The following is a 7,266-nucleotide window of genomic DNA, read 5'->3' on the forward strand; positions in this document are numbered from 1 at the left end:
GAGGAAAGCATGGCCAGCCGTAGAGAAACGCTTCTTGAAATTCTCGATTATCGTGGAGTTATCGGTGGCGAAAGTGTTTCCTAGCCTCAGTGCGGTGGGAAGCTGGGAGGAGGTGCTCTTATTCTCCATGTACTTTAGTGTCCCAGAACTTTTTGGAGTTAGAGCTACAGGATGCAAATTTCTGTTTGAAAAAGCTAGCCTTTGCTTTCCTAACTGACTGTGTGTATTGGTTCCTGACTTCTCTGAAAAGTTGCATATCTCAGGGACGATTCGATGCTAGTGCAGTACGCCACAGGATGTTTTTGTGCTGGTCGAGGGCAGTCAGGTCTGGAGTGAACCAAGGGCTATATCTGTTCTTAGTTCTACATTTTTTGTAAGGGGCATGCTTATTTAAGGTGGTGAGGAAATTATAATTAAAGAACAACCAGGCATCCTCTACTGATGGGATGAGGTCAAAATCCTTCCAGGATACCCGGGCCAGGTTGATTAGAAAGGCCTGCTTGCAGAAGTGTTTTGGGGAGCGTTTGACAGTGATGAGGGGTGGTCGTTTTGACCGCGAACCCATAACGGATGCAGGCAACGATCTCTGAGATCCTGATTGAAAACAACAAAGGTGTATTTGGAGGGCATGAGGGTGCCCATGTTTACAGATTTAGGGTTGTACCTGATGGATTCCTTGATAATTTTTGTGAGATTGAGGGCATCTAGCTTGGATTGTAGGACGGCCGGGGTGTTAACCTGTTAGGGCTAGGGGGCAGTATTTACACGGCCGGATAAAAAAACGTACCCGATTTAATCTGGTTACTACTCCTGCCCAGTAACTAGAATATGCATATAATTATTGGCTTTGGATAGAAAACACCCTAAAGTTTCTAAAACTGTTTGAATGGTGTCTGTGAGTATAACAGAACTCATATGGCAGGCAAAAACCTGAGAAGATATCATGCAGGAAGTGGCCTGTCTGACAAGGTGTTGTTGTTCTTGCCTCTGTTTATTGAAGAGTCAGGATCTTAGCTGTAAAGTGACACTTCCTACGGCTCCAATAGGCTCTCAGAGCCCGGGAAAAAGCTGAACGATATCGAGGCAGCCTCATGCTGAAACACATAATCGTCTTTGCCAAGTGGCCGATCAGAGGACAAAGGAATTAGGCGCGTGCCCGAGTCGACCCCATGCTGTATTTTCTTTCGGATGTTTACCTAATTGCAGATTCCCGGTCGGAATATTATCGCTTTTTTACGGGAAAAATGGCATAAAAATTTATTTTAAACAGCGGTTGACATGCTTCGAAGTACGGTAATGAAATATTTAGAAATCTTTTGTCACAAAATGCGCCGTGCGCATGACCCTTATTTACCATTCGGATAGTGTCCTGAACGCACGAACAAAACGCCGCTGTTGGAACATAACTATGGATTATTTTGGACCAAACCAACATTTGTTATTGAAGTAGAAGTCCTGGGAGTGCATTCTGATGTAGAACAGGAAAGGTAATCAAACTTTTGTAATAGTAAATCTGATTTTGGTGAAGGCTAAACTTGCTGGGTGTCTAAATAGCTGGCCGTGATGCCGGGCTATCTACTTAGAATATTGCAAAATGTGCTTTCACCGAAAAGCTATTTTAAAATCGGACCTATCGAGTGCATAGAGGAGTTCTGTATCTATAATTCTTAAAATAATTGTTACGCTTTTTGTGAACGTTTATCGTGAGTAATTTAGTAAATTGTTAGTGAATTCGCCGGAAGTTTTCGGTGGGTATGCTAGTTCTGAACATCACATGCTAATGTAAAAAGCTGTTTTTTGATATAAATATGAACTTGATTGAACAAAACATGCATGTATTGTATAACATAATGTCCTAGGAGTGTCATCTGATGAAGATCATCAAAGGTTAGTGCTGCATTTAGCTGTGGTTTTGGTTTTTGTGACATTTATTGCTAGCTTGAAAAATGGCTGTGTGATTATTTCTGGCTGGGTACTCTCCTGACAATCTAATGTTTTGCTTTCGCTGTAAAGCCTTTTGAAATCGGATAATGTGGTTGGATTAACGAGTTTTATCTTTCAAATGGTGTAAAATAGTCATATGTTTGAGAAATTGAAGTTATAGCATATTTAAGGTTTTTGTATTTCGCCCCACGGTATACCACTGGCTGTTGAATAGAGTGGGACGCTGACGTCCCAAGTTTCCCATAGAAGTTAAAGCATCAGACAAGTTACGTACATACAGTTGATTTTATTAAAACACATGGAGCGATTGATAGAAAGAACAGATGACTCTTGGTTGACCAAGATTTATTTTAGTTGGGGACAGCACTAGAACATGATTTTGGGGCTCCCGAGTGGCACAGCGGTCTAAGACACTGCATCTCTGTGCTAGAGGCGTCACTACAGGCTGTATCACAACCGGCCGTGATTGGGAGTCCCATAGGGTGGTGCACAATTGGCCCAGCGTCGTCCGGGGTAGGCCATCATTGGAAATAAGAATTTGTTCTTAACCTTAACTGACTTGCCTAGTTAAATAAAGGTTACATTTAAATAAGTGTTTTTTGACAAACAGTTTTTCACAAATCCGGCAAGGCACCAATTTTGAGAAGGGTTTAAAACAAAGGTTTCAAACCAATTCATGAATGTAATTGAATCTAGGTATGTCTTGCCTTTAATGTAATGGCATGAAAAAAATTGGCTGAATATTATACAATGACTAATCAACAGCTCTAATAATTTGCCTCCACAGGAAATCTACACGGGTAATTCTAGAATATACCATATAGCCTAGAAACCTGTTTAAACTATCATTATGACATCATGGATGAATTCTAGAATATACTATATAGCCTAGAAACCTGTTTAAACTATCATTATGACATCATGGATGAATTCTAGAATATACTATATAGCCTAGAAACCTGGTTAAACTATCATTATGACATCATGGATGAATTCTAGAATATACTATATAGCCTAGAAACCTGGTTAAACTATCATTATGACATCATGGATGAATTCTAGAATATACTATATAGCCTAGAAACCTGGTTAAACTATCATTATGACATCATGGATGAATTCTAGAATATACTATATAGCCTAGAAACCTGGTTAAACTATCATTATGACATCATGGATGAATTCTAGAATATACTATATTGGAGGTCGATCGATTATGATTTTTCAACGCCGATACCGATTATTGGAGGACCCCCCCCCCCCCCCAAAAGGCCGATACCGATTAATTGGCCGATTTTTATGATTTATTATTATTTATTTGTAATAATGACAAATACAACAATACTGAATGAACACTTATTTTAACTTAATATAATACATAAATACTATCAATTTAGCCTCAAATAAATAATGAAACATGTTCAATTTGGTTTAAATAATGCAAAAACAGTGTTGGAGAAGAAAGTGAAAGTGCAATATGTGCCATGTAAAAAAGCTAACGTTTAAGTTCCTTGCTCAGAACATGAGAACATATGAAAGCTGGTGGTTCCTTTTAACATGAGTCTTCAATATTCCCAGGTAAGAAGTTTTAGGTTGTAGTTATTATAGGAATTATAGGACTATTTCTCTCTATACAATTTGTATTTCATATACCTTTGACTATTGGATGTTCTTATAGGCACTTTAGTATTGCCAGTGTAACAGTATAGCTTCCGTCCCTCTCCTCGCTCCTACCTGGGCTCGAACCAGGAACACATCGACAACAGCCACCCTCAAAGCAGCGTTACTCATGTAGAGCAAGGGGAACAACCACTCCCAAGTCTCAGAGCGAGTGACGGCTAACTAGCTAGCCATTTCACATCGGTAACACCAGCCTAATCTCTGGGGTTGATAGGCTTGAAGTAATAAACAGCGCAATGCTTGAAGAATTGCTAAGAGCTGCTGGCAAACGCACGAAGGTGCTGCTTGAATGAATGCTTACGAGCTTGCTGCTGCCTACCATCGCTCAGTCAGACTGCTCTATCAAATATCAAATCATAGACTTAATTATAATATAATAACACACAGAAATACGAGCCTTTGGTCATTAATATGGTCGAATCTGGAAACTATCATTTCGAAAACGAAACGTTATTTTTCAGTGAAATACGGAAGCGTTCCGTATTTTATCTAACGGGTGGCATCCCTAAGTCTAAATATTCCTGTTACATTGCACAGCCTTCAATGTTATGTCATAATTATGTACAATTCTGGCAAATTAATTACGGACTTTGTTAGGAATAAATGGACTTCACAGTTCGCAATGAGCCAGGCGGCCCAAACTGCTGCATACACCCTGACTGCTTGCACGGAACGCAAGGGAAGTGACACAACTCCCCTAGTTATAAGAAATTCATGTTAGCAGGCAATATTAACTAAATATGCAGGTTTAAAAATATATACTTGTGTATTGATTTTAAAGAAAGGCATTGATGTTTATGGTTAGGTACATTGGTGCAACGACAGTGCTTTATTTGCAAATGCGCTTGTTAAATCATCACCCGTTTGTCGAAGTAGGCTGTGATTCGATGAGAAATTAACAGGCACCGCATCGATTATATGCAACGCAGGACACGTTAGATAAACTAGTAATATCATAAACCATGTGTAGTTAACTAGTGATTATGTTAAGATTGATAGTTTTTAATAAGATAAGTTTAATGCTACCTAGAAACTTACCTTACCTTGGCTCCTCGCTGCCCTCGCGTAACAGGTAGTCAGCCTGCCACGCAGGCGCCTCGTGGAGTGCAATGTAAGGCAGGTGGTTAGAGTGGTTTAGAGCAGGTTGCAAAAACGAATCCCCGAGGTGACAAGGTAAAAATCTGTTGTTCTGCCCCTGAACAAGGCAGTTAACCCCCGTTCCTAGGCCATCATTGAAAATAAGAATGTGTTCTTAATCTGGCTTGCCTAGTTAAATAAAGGTGTGTTAAAAAAAATAAAAAAATTTAATGTAAAAAAAAATATATATATATACTGCTCAAAAAAATAAAGGGAACACTAAAACACCACAGTGTAACTCCAAGTCAATCACACTGCTGTGAAATCAAACTGTCCACTTAGGAAGCAACACTGATTGACAATAAATTTCACATGCTGTTGTGCAAATGGAATAGACAACAGGTGGAAATTATAGGCAATTAGCAAGACACCCCCAATAAAGGAGTGGTTCGGCAGGTGGTGACCACAGACCACTTCTCAGTTCCTATGCTTCCTGGCTGATGTTTTGGTCACTTTTGAATGCTGGCGGTGCTTTCACTCTAGTGGTAGCATGAGACGGAGTCTACAACCTACACAAGTGGCTCAGGTAGTGCAGCTCATCCAGGATGGCACATCAATGCGAGCTGTGGCAAGAAGGTTTGCTGTGTCTGTCAGCGTAGTGTCCAGAGCATAGAGGCACTACCAGGAGACAGGCCAGTACATCAGGAGACGTGGAGGAGGCCGTAGGAGGGCAACAACCCAGCAGCAGGACCGCTCCTCCGCCGTTGTGCAAGGAGGAGCAGGAGGAGCACTGCCAGAGCCCTGCAAAATGACCTCCAGCAGGCCACAAATGTGCATGTGTCTGCTCAAACGGTCAGAAACAGACTCCATGAGGGTGGTATGAGGACCCGACGTCCACAGGTGGGGGTTGTGCTTACAGCCCAACACCGTGCAGGACATTGGGCATTTGCCAGAGAACACCAAGATTGGCAAATTTGCCACTGGCGCCCTGTGCTCTTCACAGATGAAAGCAGGTTCACACTGAGCACGTGACAGACGTGACAGAGTCTGGAGACGCCGTGGAGAACGTTCTGCTGCCTGCAACATCCTCCAGCATGACCGGTTTGGCGGTGGGTCAGTTATGGTGTGGGGTGGCATTTCTTTGGGGGGCCGCACAGCCCTCCATGTGCTCGCCAGAGGTAGCCTGACTGCCATTAGGTACCGAGATGAGATCCTCAGACCCCTTGTGAGACCATATGCTGGTGCGGTTGGCCCTGGGTTCCTCCTAATGCAAGACAATGCTAGACCTCATGTGGCTGGAGTGTGTCAGCAGTTCCTGCAAGAGGAAGGCATTGATGCTATGGACTGGCCCGCCCGTTCCCCAGACCTGAATCCAATTGAGCACATCTGGGACATCATGTCTCGCTCCATCCACCAACGCCACGTTGCACCACAGACTGTCCAGGAGTTGGCGGATGCTTTAGTCCAGGTCTGGGAGGAGATCCCTCAGGAGACCATCCGCCACCTCATCAGGAGCATGCCCAGGAGTTGTAGGGAGGTCATACAGGCACGTGGAGGCCACACACACTACTGAGCCTCATTTTGACTTGTTTTAAGGACATTACATCAAAGTTGGATCAGCCTGTAGTGTGGTTTTCCACTTTAATTTTGAGTGTGATTCCAAATCCAGACCTCCATGGGTTGATAAATTGGATTTCCATTGATTATTTTTGTGTGATTTTGTTGTCAGCACATTAAACTATGCAAAGAAAAAAGTATTTAATAAGATTATTTCATTCATTCAGATCTAGGATGTGTTATTTTAGTGTTCCCTTTATTTTTTTGAGCAGTGTATATATATACACACAGACATTTAAAAAATAAATAAAAAATGTTGCACGTCGGTGGCCAAAAATACCGATTACGATTAATCGGTCGACCTCTATACTATATAGCCTAGAAACCTGGTTAAACTATCATTATGACATCATGGATGAATTCTAGAATATACTATATAGCCTAGAAACCTGGTTAAACTATCATTATGACATCATGGATGAATTCTAGAATATACTATATAGCCTAGAAACCTGGTTAAACTATCATTATGACATCATGGATGAATTCTAGAATATACTATATAGCCTAGAAACCTGGTTAAACTGTCATTATGACATCATGGATGAATTCTAGAATATACTATAGAGCCTAGAAACCTGGTTAAACTGTCATTATGACATCATGGATGAATTCTAGAATATACTATATAGCCTAGAAACCTGGTTAAACTATCATTATGACATCATGGATGGCCAGTCTTTGTATTTATGGTGTAGTGAATTCAGGGGACAGCCCTGAGCTTAACTCAAAGTTGGGTCCAGCGACTGTCAAGTCAACACCTTATAACTGTTACACCAAGATGTCTGAACTTCGCTAGGTGTTGGGTTACGGTTGCTACAATAGCTTTCTCGATGAATTTGAGAGTGGTTACATTTCTCCTTCCCCCATCCCTCAGCTGTTTACCAAACCAAGTCTCTGAGCTGACAATTTTGTTGCCGTTAAAAAAAAAACACATCAATCAACCAA

Source organism: Salmo trutta, unplaced genomic scaffold (genome assembly GCF_901001165.1).
Source record: "Salmo trutta unplaced genomic scaffold, fSalTru1.1, whole genome shotgun sequence".
Taxonomy (NCBI): Eukaryota; Metazoa; Chordata; class Actinopteri; order Salmoniformes; family Salmonidae; genus Salmo; species Salmo trutta.